Source organism: Neofelis nebulosa, chromosome 9 (genome assembly GCF_028018385.1).
Source record: "Neofelis nebulosa isolate mNeoNeb1 chromosome 9, mNeoNeb1.pri, whole genome shotgun sequence".
In the NCBI taxonomy this organism is placed as follows: domain Eukaryota; kingdom Metazoa; phylum Chordata; class Mammalia; order Carnivora; family Felidae; genus Neofelis; species Neofelis nebulosa.
The window spans coordinates 17498702-17513771 of record NC_080790.1 but is presented as its reverse complement, the minus strand read 5'-3'; the positions used below and the strand labels follow the sequence as shown (position 1 = coordinate 17513771).

At 36.7% G+C, this 15070-nt stretch overlaps 1 pseudogene; it reads right to left on the bottom strand.

The window, feature by feature from the left end:
• Positions 1 to 227: 227 nt before the first annotated feature.
• The window catches only part of LOC131486282 (E3 ubiquitin-protein ligase Mdm2-like), a 94123-nt pseudogene continuing 79280 nt past the window's right edge, over positions 228 to 15070 (bottom strand).

The window sequence follows — 15070 nt, the reverse complement described above, 5'->3', positions numbered from 1 at the left end:
GTGTTGATGTATACATTTTGGTAAGTTTGGACATTAGCATACACCTATGATATTATTACCACAATCAAGGTACTAAACATTTCCATCACCTCCAGCAATTTCCTTTTGTTCTTTTGTGTGCATTTGTGTGTGTCTGTGTAAGAACACTTGACATGAGAACTATCCTCAACATATTTTAAGTACCTCATACTGTGTTAACTGTATGCACTATGTTGTACAGCATATCTCTAGGACTTTTTCATCTTGCATAGTTTTTTAAGATTCTTTGCACATGCAAAATATGCCATAAGATATTGCAGTGGACAATGCACCTATTTTTAGGTCAACCTTGGCAAATCACACGAGAATCAATTGCATTAAGGAGAAAACTAGATTCCATATTTTATTCTTTGTCTTGTGTTTCTTCGCATTCAAATTCCTTGACATCTTCTTGGCTGCTGTAAGTAATGCAATTAGAAGTTGATGGCTGAGTGTAGTGCTTACTTTGTTAGATTTTGGGAGGCTTGTGTGATCATCATTTTCTTCAACATATGACACTTTGGAATCATCCACTGTAGTTTTTTGTTTGTTCATTTGTTTACAGTCAGGAACATCAAAGCCCTCTTCTACTTATATTGACTTTTCTAGATAGGCTTGTACAGATACTTTCTCTTTGTGAAGACAGTTCTCACCAGTTGTCCAGCATCTGTTGCAATGGAGCGGAAGGGAAGGATTCCTTTAATAAATTATACTTCCAGTAGTCTGCCAAGGAAATTTCAGCATCTTCTTCAAGTGAATATACTTCACTCTCTCCTGCCTGATTTACCTTGATATACGTTATCATCTTCCTCTGAGAGTTATTCTTCTTCACTAAGGTTACAGTCTTCTGAATTGAGATTCAGCTTCAAATTCTACAGCAATTTAATCTAAAACTGAATCCTTATCCAACCACCCAAATGTTCACGTACCCCAGAATCAAGATCCGGATTTGCTGGAATCTCTGGATTCCCTGCTCTTGATTCTTCACACTGTATCTCCCTTATAACACATAAAGTGAGGCTTTCATCAAAGAAAGAGAAATACTGTAAGATTTCGGGTGCTTTCTTTGTCATTCACCAGGTAATTCATCCAAATTTTTGCCGAGTCAGAAGTTCTCTTTTCTTCTTCTGAATTCTCAAAATGCTCTTAAATCCCAGGCCTGGGGATACATGAGCACCCTAGTTCCAAAGAAGGAGGCCCCTGACAGCAAAACAACCCAGCAAGACCTCAGTCAGAGGGCCCAGGGCTGCCCACCAGCTGGGCTTCTTGCTCTGTTTTCATCCTAGTCACTAAGGCTGCACAGGACCCAAGAGGAGCCCAGCTTGCTCAGGTCCCCTAGTGTATCTCCTGGGTATTTGTGCATGTGCACCCAGGCCATGCAGACTCTCAAATTTCCCCTTTAATTTTCAAAATCGTCCAGGTTTGGACACAAATTATTTTTTCATACCATGTAAGAATCATTGGTAAGTGGAAGCCAAGGAAAGGCAAGGGCCAGGTGCATAAAGGATAACCCAAATGGGTGCAGAATTCATGGCCCAGCAATGAGGGAAAAATAGAGGGCTTGAGTAAGAATACTTATAAATAAGTGCATATTAATGAAACAGAATTGGATAAAAGCTAAAAAATCAAATTTAAGTCTTCACACACTATAGACAGCAGTCCAGTGGAACATCTGGGAACCTAATATGCAGCAAGCATCTAACATTCACAATGGTGAATAATTCCATGTGATGTTCCTCTGATTTAATTACCTTAAAGAGTCCAAGTTTGATTCCTTCCAAAAGTTAGCATCTATTGCAAGCCTAACGAGTTAAAAGTTTGAGCTGGAGAATAGAGCCATTACAAAATAAAAGTAATCAACCAACTCTTACAGATCTCCTAAAGCAATGATTCACACAGGATTTCACACAAAACTCCCATTAATGCTGATGAAATTGGGTAAGTTACAGGCTGAAACTCTCCCATACATTGATAGGTGAATAGTTCCCTGAGGTACTTACTTAGATGAGGGAACTTAATTTTCTCTCCACTAATCCTCTCTGGATGAAAAATACGAAATAATGCTTCACAAGTTAGGTTTCTTTTTAAAGTAGATGGCACAAATTCAGAATCATTGGTGTGAATTAATCAAAACCCTCATTAGGACATCGACTAGCTCATTTTCAGCCAATCAAACCATCTTCCATTCAGATACCAGTTGGCCAAAGTCTTAGAAGTCAGTCTTGTTTGTGACTCTGAAAGTAACCGATTAAGTCCATTCTATCTTGTTTTTTCAAGATTCTAGAAAAAAGGAACTGTGCAATTATGTGAGAGAACTAGTTGAAAAGAAATAGACATTCTTGATTGCCTTGGTATGAATTGAAGAGTTCAGCTGCTGATTTAATTAGCTGCCTAGGGAAGGAGAGATCATGAAATGTTGAGTTAGAAACAATATAAGATCATTCAAAGACTTATACAAGTGATAGTACAGGTATAATTAAGCTTCTGGGGCAGAAGTGGTTAGTGTGTGTGTGTGTGTGTGTGTGTGTGTGTGTGTGTGTGTGTTTCAGAATTAGCAACTTCCACTAGCATGTGAGTGTTTTTGCTCTATAATAATCATTATAATGTTTATTTGGTTGTGTACAGCTCTTGACTAGTGCAAAATAAATTGCCTATTCAACTTCTCATTTATTACAACTTCCCAGGATATAGGCAGGGCTATGGTTACTGTATTACTTTACAACTGACAAAGTGAGGCTCAATTCAGTAAGTTATCTCATAGAAGAATAGTGGTAGGCCCACAAAACACATATTAAATCCAACAAATGTAAATAAAGCAAGTATGCTGATTTTGATGATGATAATGATGTCATAGAAAGTAAAGCTTCTTAAAATCCCATTTGGTCTACCCTTCTCTCTTTTACAACTGATATAATTGAGCCTCAAAATGCGAATTTTCTAAAAACCATCCCTAGGATCATAATGTCAGAAGAAATCTAGTATGTGGCTTTTTGGTTAATGATATCTAGAAAATTTCTTGAGTAGGAATAGATCCCTAAATACTAAAATATGTCTTTGATTTAATTATACATGAATGCATAAATAGTTGTTATATGCTGCTCGATGAAAAGTATCTGGTGGTTCTTGTTTTGACTAAGCCCTAAATTACATTGAATTTAAGCATCAGCAGACACTTTTTGGATAATTATATAGTTTTAAATAAATAAAAGAAAATTTGCTAATTTATTAGACATTAAGAATCAGTGCCACTACACACAGCATTTTAAAAATGACTAGTCTAAAATCCACAATTATAGTGAGAGATGTTTTAGTAATTGATAAAATAAGTAAAGTGAAACTCAGTGAGCAAGTGTAAGACATGAACAACAATACTATCAATTAACTTGACCTAACCTTCATGGGACACAGGGAAAAACCCAACAGAATACATTTTTTTTTCAAGTGCACACACACTCTTTACCAAGGTAGACCACTTGTGTGTAACAAAACTTCTAGACTGAAATTGCATAGCATATGTCCTCAGCCCACAAGGGAATGAAACTGGAAATCAATAGAAAATAATTGAAAATTTCTGAAATATTTGGATCTTTAAAAACATACTTCTGAATCAATCCTATGTCAAAGAAGAAAACAAACATGAAATTAGGAAATGTTTTGAATTAAATTAAAATGAAGCAACTTTTGGGCGCCTGGGTGGCTCTGTTGGTTTAACATCCAACTCTTGATGTTGGCTCAGGTCTTGAGCTAACATAAACAATCTTATGGTTTATGAGTTCCAACCCTGCATTGGGCTCTGTGCTGATAGTGTGGAGCCTGCTTGGGATTCTGTCTCCCTCTCTCTCTCTCAGCTTCTGCCCTGCTTGTGCGTGTGCTCTCTCTCTCTCTCTCTCTCTCTCTCAAAATGGATGAATATAAACTTTAAAAAATAAAAATAAAATGAAACAATTTTTATGTGATGCAGCTTAAGCATTGCTTAAAAATGATAGCATTAGGGAAAAAATGCCTCAAACTAATCTTTGAAGATTCAACCTAAGAAATAAAACAAATTTTAAAAAAAGTGAATTAAATTTAAAAGAAAAAGAAGAAAGGAAAGAAGAACAAAAATCAGTGAAACTGAAAATATTAAAGATAGAAAATTATTAGAACCCCAAAATTACTAGAACCCAAACTGGTCATTTAAAAATATTAATAATAAAATTGATAAAACTCTGGTCAAACTGATTAAGGAAAAAAGAGTACAGACATAAATTACCAATATCAAGAACAGAAGAGGGGGCATCACTTCAGGTCCTACAGACACTAAAAGTATAAAGTAACCTGAAGAACAATATTATGACTATTAATTTGATAAGTCAGCTTAAGTGGACAGATTCTTTAAGAGAAATAGCTAAAACAGATGAATTTTATTTTAAGTTATATTTCAATAACCATAACCAAAAATAAATAAATAGATTGGGTTACTTAGGAAAGGAGACAGTGTGCTACTGGTATAACAATCATCAATGTGTTTTATTGTTTTGTTTTTATACCTCAGCCTAACATTTTTGGCAACAGTAAGATCTACAGTGGTACTTGAAGTTTAATCTCTTACTATCTGAGAACACATTTATTTTCACACTCTCTCCTTCCCCCAGTTTTCTTTAACAGAACTTGTACTTAAAACAATGCTCTTCCACATTTGAATGGTTTCTACTACAATAAAAACTCTTGGATTTAAGAAATAGAGGTAATAGTAGTTTGCCCTGGCTATAATGTGGTATTATATTGGGCTACTTTAAGTGTTTGTCTTAGTTTAAACCTTAGGGATTTGCCTAAATTGTATTTAACCTAGAGTCTACATGGACTGATGGATTTTGAGAGGTTTGAAATTACCACATTACTTTTTGCACCTCATCATAGTTGTGAGCTTTGTGTGCTGGTAGTCAATCACTAGTATAAAATAAAAATGCTTTCTAACATGAGCATTAAGTATTCATTAAGTTATTAATTCTCCGATAGATCCAGGAAGAGAAAAATAGATCAAGATAGTTTTTATTAGAGAGATAATAATAACATGATAGCTATAATTTATCGAACACTTGTATGTGCCAGCGTGCTATGCAATTTTCATTCATTACTTCCATTAATCCTTATAACATCATTAAGGCATGAGAATAATTCTCCTTGCATCACAAGGATCTGAGACTAACGACTAAGAAATAATCTGCCAAATAAATTAGCAAAACTTGAGGAAAAAAAATCCCCAGTGTTGGGAGTGGCTGTTGGGAAATGTATATACATTCCAACTTGCATGTAGGTGAGAGCTTAAATTAGTAAAAACTATTTTATTAAGTGATTTCTAATATCTACCAAGAATTGTACAAATGTTTATATTTTGCTAGCCTATCTGCCAACCTGGGAACATACTCTAAAGGAATGATTCAGTCTGTTGGAAAAAAAACAAACACAAAAAACTTGGGGTTAATGACACTAATTTGAGCAATAGCCATAATGTTATTTTATTTACTTAACAATACTTATTTAGAAATTTAAAATATTTAATAATAGGTAATATTTAATAATAAGTAATAAGGTATAGCCACCTGACTTTATATTAAATGCAATGTGCTATAAACATACATACATGTATGTATACACGCATATATGTATATGTATAAAAATAAACACAGCTCTATATCTACATGTTCCTTGATTAAAACTATGTTCAAAGTATCATGCACAGACTAGCCTGAAATTGGCTAAGAAGTCTATTTCTAACATTTCCCACCACATAGGTTATATTTCTGCAACAGTGAGTTGCTTATAGTATACCAAATGAAACTGTGGCACGTGCCTTGATTCATAGCATTTCTTTTTCCCATAATGACCTTCCTATCCTTCCTGTCTTATGTTAGCCCAATTTATCCCTTAAAATAAAACCTGGGAGTCCCTTTTCCTCAGAATTTTTCTCTGCCTCCTTTTCATGAACACTTAAGTTTCCCCTAATTCATTTTATCCCAGAGTCTGAGACATTACTCTAAAATACTTTCCTTGTAGGCTTTGTAAGAGACTGCCATCTCCCTGGGGTCCCTTGTGAGCTCAAAGACTATTCCATTTCTTCTTTATATTCCTAGAGTCTAACAAGTCCTGGATGTGCAGGAGCATCATAAGTTTCTCTGAAACAGAAACTGTAGGATCTGAAGTGTAAGCAGTGTTTCTAGCATGATTATATTAACAGAGTATTGTTCTCTATTTTTCAATTGCTCATAATTTGATACTGTAGTTATATTGGTTTTATAATGATCAAAAGTGCATTTAAACAGGAAGCAAATACATATTCATGTCTACCTATAATTGTATCCATACCATCCTTCAACCAGCAAATTTTAGAAATACCTAGAGAAATTATGATATATTTCATGACAAACTTTAAATGTTGATATGAAATCTGGGGGCAAAATTGAAGAAAACCTATATAAAAAAGGAATGTGGCATGTCCATTGACGTTCATTCTATTATGTGGTTGAGAAGTGTAGGAATGCATGAAAACTGCAAATAATTAAAACACGGTATATGTAGCTGAGGACAGATCCAGCTAATAAAGCAAGCCAGGTGTCATAAAAAAAAATAAAACAAAAGAAGGAACTAATAAAGGGTGACAGTCTGAAATATATAGATATTCCAAATATTTAGCATAATCATGCGATTTGAGTGCATCCTGGCCCACCATAGACATACGATACTACTTGGAATCTCTACAGTTGTGATTTCTGGGAGGTAAGGGAGCAATGACAGTTAGGAAATTATTTTAAATTTCCTGCAGATACTTAGTAAAACAAGCCTCTTAGGGTTACTGCCATCAGCAGAGACAGATGAGTAGCTATTTTTTGGCTTGAGGGGAGATCGGATTTAGGGAATGTATACTTACTAATTGATTGTTGGGCATTAGAAGAAGAACAAAGCATCAAACCCTGCGCAGGGCTACTGAGCTTCTCTGAGGTGGCACTTCTCTTTCAAAATACCAATAATAGGGTACCATCTGACACAAAAAATTCTGGAGGCCAAAAAGTTTATTTAAGAAACACTATTGTGACACCCTAAATAAAGGAATCTCTAAGAAAAGAGAGCTGAAAAAGTAAGCCAGAAAAAAAAAAATCACAGAACAAAGGGAGAGATAACTAAGTTAAAGCACAGACAGATAACTAAGCATACAACAGAACATCTTTGATCCTAAACACATATCCAGAAACCATCAAAGGCAAATGTTACAGGTAAAAGCAATAAAAAGGATTACCTCAAGAGGGAAGAAAAAGGCACATATTTAGATGCACTGTTAGAAGAGAAAACGAAACCAGGCAAGCAGTGAAAGATCTGAAAATTGAAAGGGAAAATCAAATCAGTGGCTTTTCTGCCTCATCCATCTGCCGGCATCCAGACAGCACACTTTGGAGTCCAATAGAGTGAAAACAAGATTGGGCAACTTCAGCAGAAACACATCCTCTCCATTTTTAAAATAATGAAAACGGTAACAGAGGCATGACCAGGAACCAAATGGAAGAAACGCCGGGAAATTGCACAGGGGACAGTCAGAGAGGCAGTGAAAGGGAGTTTATTCATTGGAAGGAAAATTCAGCATGGCTGGACCAGGCCACATGGATCAATGGCCTGGAAGTGGGTTGAGAAAAATGTGAATTGGCTAATGATCACATTTGGTCAAGCAAGAAAAAGGGTTCTGGGGCTGCTTAGGAAGAGGTGCATTGAGTTTTCGAAGTGATGTAATGAGACTGTTTAAATTCCCAATCATGGCACTCAGCATCCTCACCATCTACCCACAGCATTACCCCCACGGCACTTCTCTGATTAGTTGGCATGGCCCTTCTGCCATTGTCACAGCAGCCTCTGGGAATAAATCGAGAGGCTCTTCTGTGGTTTAACAGGACCTATGTTGTCTGCAGCATACCTTCATGCCAGCCTCTGTCCTGTCATTCTTCCTGGTGTTTACTATGCTCCAGCCAGTCTACTTCCATGTAAACGTGAAGCTCATCCATCAAATCCATGTCTTTTTTTTTAAATATTTTTTTTAACGTTTATTTATTTTTGAGACAGAGAGAGACAGAGCATGAATGGGGGAGGGGCAGAGAGAGAGGGAGACACAGAATCTGAAACAGGCTCCAGGCTCTGAGCCATCAGCCCAGAGCCCGACGCGGGGCTCGAACTCACAGACCATGAGATCGTGACCTGAGTTGAAGTCGGATGCTTAACCAACTGAGCCACCCAGGCGCCCCCAAATCCATGTCTTTACATATGTTATTCCCACTGAAAAAAGTTGTCTCCAGGTCTGCTCATCTGGATATCCTCTTACCAGAGAGGTTCCCCCAACTATACTACCTCCCCTTCACTCTCACATCACACTTTGAATCACTTTGTAAAATGTATCACCATTTGAGATAGGCATGTATAATTATTTGGTTACTTGTTTTTGTTTTATTTTTTTCTTTTTTTGAATGAACTCCCTCAAGAATATAAGCTCCAAGAAAGCAGAAACCTGGTTTGTTCACTGCTCAATCCTAAGCAACTGAAACAGTGACTACTGTTCTAGAGTGAGAATTCAGAAAATATCTCCTTAATTAAGGAGTTGATTGGCAGAAGACCATGGATCACTCCAGCCTTGAAGCAAGGATGAGGAAGAACAGATACAGATGGAGGCTCACACTGTTTCAAGAAAGGTGCTGAGTATGACATATACATTATTTCATTGACTCTTCCATAAAATATAAGATAGTTATCATTATCCCCATTTTACAGATAACAAGGCTAACAACAATGAAATAACCAGTTGTGTAACTATTAAGAGGAAGAAATTTGTTTGAAATTGGATTCTGAATCCCATGTTCTACCCACTTCAACCATAGTGACCCTTCTTACCATTTCCCTTCATAATTTGCAACATCTTCCATGAAGCAGACTATAATAAACGTTTTTATTGAGTGACATCCTATCTAATCATCAATTAGACTTTTAGAAAGAAAAATACATTGACTCAAGATGCTTGGCTACCACTTTTATGCAACTATTCTATTTTTCTGACTAAGCAATAAGGACTTTTAGGGCAATATTCTTGGCTATTTCTTCTTTGCCTGCCCTGTGTCACCCCTGGCCATACTCTACTGCTGGTTCATCCATGAACCCTTGACCCCCACGCCCTGCCCCCAAGCTCTTGGCCTCCTGTGCCCCCTGCCCTCTCTCCTACCCTGCCCTCCTAGGCATCCCTGCCCTGACTTGTAGTACAATTCTCTACACATCAAGAGATATCAGCCCAATAATAAGTCCTCATAAAAATAGTAGAAATTGCAGTAAATAAACTTTCTTATTCCAGATACATTCTTATTTAAATGATAATGGCTGGAAGAATGCATAGGACTGCAGAAGAATTGAGAGTGAGTGGCATTCTCAATTGCTTCATTTGTCCACTCTTGGTGACACAGCCTTACTCACAGCTCTGAGGTCATCTCCTTTTGAGAAACAATTCACCTTGTAGTTACAAGCATGTGTCTCAGAGCAACACAAACCAGGGTTCACGTTCTATCACTTTCTAATTTACCTCTCTATTTTACCTGGGACTCTTTATCTCTAAAACGGCGTTCTTAAAATGCCTATTTCAAAAGATTCTTGTAAGGAATAATTAATCTGATTTATGTAGATTTCTTACCAAAAGGTCAGGTGTGTAGAAAATATTCAATAGCTACACTGTTCAAAATGGGTAGAAGTTCCAATCCCTATCCCTCTGGAGGGTTTACTCTACCAGGCTGTGGAGAAATTTCCTTTCTCCTTAGAAGACTGTCTCAGATTGGGGCCTGTGGGTGGCTAAGTTGGTTAAGCATCTGACTTCAGCTCAGGTCATGATCTCACATTCTGTGGGTTTGAGCCCTGCGTTGGGCTCTGTGCTGACAGCTCAGAGCTTGGAGCCTGCTTCTCATTCTGTGTCTCCTTGTTTCTCTGCCCCTCCCCTGCTTGCACTCTGTCTGTCTCTCTCAAAAATAAATAAACATTTAAAAAAATTAAAAGAAGAAAAGACCATCTAAGATTTCTCCAAACGATCTCAAGAGAATAAACATGTTTACTTGTTTTTATTATGAGACATTGCCTTCTGACTTCTGGCAAAGGCAGGCTTTTGTTTCTTCTTTTTTTTTTTTTCCAGAAGATTTGATATTGACATGAGTGAACAAATGAAAATGTTCTAATTTCAAGGGAAGCTTTTTGTGACCACTAGTTCCCTTGGTTGGTTTTTTTTTTTTTTTTTTTTTTTACTTCTCAGCAATTTTTAAAATATGATTTTTTTGGTTACAGCTATATATAACTTCTCTGTCATTCATAGATTTCACATCCACAATATTGACAATTTGTAAATACGATGGATGCCTCTAGTTCTCACTGATAACTGGATCTGTGTTCCTTTGTTGAATAAGACAGAACTGAAGCTGTAAAGCAAACCAAAAATGCATTTCGAGTATTTAGGAATTTGAATCCAGGAGGCAAAAATTCAGGAGGAAACTGAAATGTGCTACAAGGAAGGAAGAGAAAGAGTTGATAAAGGCAAAAACCACAGGCTTATGGAAGTTGTTTTAATAGAATTATGATTGGCATAGGGAAAAACAGTTAATGTTGGTTTAGATAGAAGAGGTTACTATGCCAGCTGCTAGGTTGGAGTTGAGAGAAATAAGCCCCATTCTCAGAATTGCACCAGGATGTGGCAGTTGGGGTGGTTGGTACAGTCTAAAAGTTCGTATTTCATCCAGGTGTGGACGTATATAAGACTAATGCCCCATTGGCTACCTAGCTCCATTTTAGAGCCTCTTGATGTTCCTGAATTCCTGATTTCATTTCAGATGTTTCTGTACAACTTCTAGTGCTCCTTCAGGGAGTCTGAAATCCCTGCCCCTGGCAGTTGGGTGGGGCCCTGTGAGAACCAATGAAATGTGAACAAAAACAAAAACAAAAAAACATGTGCTACTGGCTGACACCTTGAAGAATCCACCTGATTCTCTAATCTCTTCTTCCTCTGCCACAACAATGGCAGATAAAGCCTTGTCCTCACATGGTAGAACCAAAGGATAGAAGCAGCATGGGTTTTTGAGCTTTTGTGTGATGATCAAGTGCCTTGCAGTAGTCTTCAGTCAACTTCACATAAATTGGGTTGGGGGATGGTGGTGGTGAAATACTTTTGTTGTTTTAAGTCAATGAAAGTAGAGTTTTTTGTTGTTGTTACCATAGTACATTCTAACATGCATGTACAAGAAACTTAATTCAGGTTTGAATTACTTAAAACATGCACATTCCCAGAAGGGTCTGTAGTGTTGAGTTGTTCTTAGTGGGGGACTATCTGGGAATTAAATTCTTGGAATGTCCTACTGATAAGAGTGTGTTGCATGCCTGGAGTTTTGAAGGAAAGGATAGGCAGTTTGTTTACACAGTTTATGCAAACTGTGCATTATGGTGGGCATGTGCTTTCGTTTTGGAATTCTGCAGTTTTGGTAAGTTCAAGTCAGTCATAAAGGTATCGTGTGCTTTATGTGTGACCATCATCAAAGCTCTTAGGTTCAAACAAACTTCCCTGGGAGACAGCAGTTCACACATGTAGCTACCATTTTTAAAGCAGAAAAAATTAAGTGTCTCTTGATTGACTCTGTTGGGAGAAAATTCTGGGAAGCTTGCTCCTAGTTTCCTCTGGACTTTGCCTGATGCATCTGTTTTTGTTGATTTTGCTTTGCATCTTTTCATGGTAATAAGCTATAGCCAAGAGTATAATGACTTCTGAATTTGATGAGTCCTTTTAGTAAAACACTAAACCTGGAGATGATCTTGGGAACCACCAAGATACTTGCCTAATACAGAAAATTACTGCTGAAAGTGGGGTGCTCTCATAAGAAAAACTTCAAATGTGACATTGTTATTACAGATGCCTAGAAATGTGGTGATTTATCATAAGTGGTGAACATTTGTTATATATGATAAAGTGGTAAAAATCTTAATTTTGGTAGGTAGATCACGTAAACAATGAACTTGTCCTCTTAACCTAAAAGCCTACAGAAAAGACTGGACGAAAGAATTTTACTAGCATATTTTGAGTGAAGTTGGCCACATTTTATAGGACATTTCAAGAAAGTGACGAGTTCACGAAAGAATCGGCTTTAAAATGGTAGAACCATGAAGGTGACTGCTTTTGATCCCAAACTATTAGTGATTAACATTACAAAGACTTTGAAAGTCAAAGCCTATAAAAACAGCTACACAACAATGATTAAATTAAAAACCTCCTTTCCTTTTGGTTAAAATTTCTCTTCAGAAAGAGAAACCCCCAATAAATTAATATCAATATTTAAAATATTTTTGGGTAAATATCAGGTTTATGGTGTAGCCTTTTCATCTACCATTAAAAACAGACTCAATAAGTCAATAAAAGTAAGGGGGCAAAAAAAAAACCATAATAAAATCAGAGAAAATACTGGACCTGAACACCTGTAAATGGTATCTTTAAAGCAACTGGGGATTTGGTTCCTGGCAGATGGATCTGAATTGGTATACATAAAAATATGTATCTATATAGAATCTATTTATATCTATATCTATCTATATCTATATCTATATCTATATCTATATCTATATCTATATCTATTCAAGTATATAAAAGCCCTGCTGTCTGTATGTTTACATAGTATGTGCTGCTAAAGAAACTTGTGACCTAGATGGAAAAAGCCTGTCATTATTTAAGACCTAAAATTACCCTTCGCATTTGTCAAAAATATTGATTATGTTGAGCTACTCCAGGAATCACTTCTAATAATTCCTGGAACAATCCCTTCAACTCAGAAGTATAAAGACAATAGAAGTAAATGAAACATTACAGATTGGTATCAGACAGAGCAGGTTTGAATTCAGGTTCCATTATGGACTCTCCATGAAACACTGGGCAATTTAAACAGGAATAATTATGATACCATTTCAGAAGGCTATTGTGAGGAGTGAATGCATGCAATTGCTTAGTATAATTTCTGTCACATAGAAAGCATCCAATAAATGTTAACATTCATTGCCAGAATGATCGCTTCCACAGGCAGGTAGTGGGTTGAGAAATTGTTAGAGTCTCTAAGAAGAGCGTATTCCCCCAAGTCCACTTCAGATATGGACGTGGAGGATAATGAGGGAGGTGGGTAAGGGAGAAAGATGCTTTTAGAAGTTGGAACTAGGAGGCCACTAAGAACACTGGACAGGGAACTTCTTCGGGGACAGCAGGATAAGAGCCTCATCAAGGAGTAGGTCTCTACTCTCAAGATAGGTCATTCACACAATGTTTGCCCACTGGAATTTAAGAATTTCTAAGGAACAATGACTGTTATGTATCTTTCATTTTTCCTTTCAGAATGAGAGTATTTATTAACATTATCCTGTCTGTATTCTACCAGTATATACTAAGTGTGAATGGGAAGGATTGGAGTTAGAGTTCATAAGTTTCCAGTCCAAGAAGAGCCACATCCATATCTGACAGACAGTTATTGCACAACACCTAAACTTTAGAGCTGTTTTTTGACAAGGTTAGGGTGGCTTTCCTTGGCAAGGAGGTATATGTTTTGCAGGAAGGTTAAACTTAATATATTAGAACTGAAAGAGCTAACTGTAGCTCTTCTGTAAACTCAGAATTTACCAGTGCTCATCAGTATCCAGTTCTCCTTCCCTGCCTTTACTTAACAGGCACTGTATTTCCCAATCTCCTTTCAGTGAAGTGAGACCATGTGACTTGTTCTGGCTAATAAAATGCATGTCTTTCAAGCACAGGCAGTGAAAATACCCCAAGGATTTTCCAATCTCATTATCCTGCAACTGCAGTTGTTATGAAGTAATCCTTGTGTTGTGATGGATGGCCAAGTCTCAAGAGGGCAGGGACCAGATGGATGAGCTTTACCACTGAGTTTCCTAGACCCAAGGCGAACTTTTTATAAACAAAAAAATTAGCCTTGTTTTGTAAAGCCAAAAATGATTTGTGTCTGTTAAAGCAGCATAACTTAGCTTATGCTGACTGAAACAGTGAACAGTGCTAAATATCTGTGACTTGAAATTGTTTGCAGTATTTCTAAGTGTGTAGTTAAATTTTAAATTTTTTTCTTCGGTGAAACTATATGTTGTTTATTGTCAATTTATCCTCCCAAGGGCCAGCTGCAGCATATTAAACATGGAAAAGGTGGTACAAGAGAAGTTCTAATTTAGGAAGTTTAGATTATAAAGTATTTCTTTCAGTTATGGCAATGAGTGCGGGTTTTTTAAAAAAGCAGTGGAAAGACACTGAAAAATATTAAGCAGAGGAGTGACATATGATATACATTTTATAAATATTCTGGGCCATGTGAAGTTTATAAATGGAAAAAAGGGTAGCAGTTGTAGTGTCTATTGTAGTTCTTCAAGAAAAACAAAAGATATGGTTTAAACTAGAGTGGTCACAGCACAGTTTGTGAGGTTAGTTTCGACTCCATATGTATTTTGTAGTTAGAAGCAATAAGATTTGCTGATTATGAAAGGAAATGCACTAAAAACTTATTTACCTTCAAGGAAATATAATTTTTAAAGAAGTGAAGAGACTATACAAACTTTTCTGTATTTGCAAAGCTAGAAATTTGCTAAGATCTTGGAATTTATCCCTTGTAAATGTCAAGGGTCTTATGCTATCTGCTTATTGTAGAAACTTGAAAAATACAGATGTACCCAAATGTCATTGAGAAGTGGGTATGAATTACATTTGTGTCACAATTCCATTTTTTTCTAGGCACTTACAGTTTAATCTCCTACCACATTTTCTTCCCCAGCACATAAAGAAACCTCCAAGTAGCCCCCAATCCAGTGCCCATTATCTCTGGAAGGACTCAAATGTATTCTTACCACATCTCTCCAAAGATTTCTGTAGTTCTTCCTCCTCTATTATTTTGCCTCCAGATCCTCAAATTACACCCCCACACACACACACACCACATACACATGTACAAACAAAAGCTCTTCAGAGAGTCTCAGGTCTGAGGCTTCTATAAAT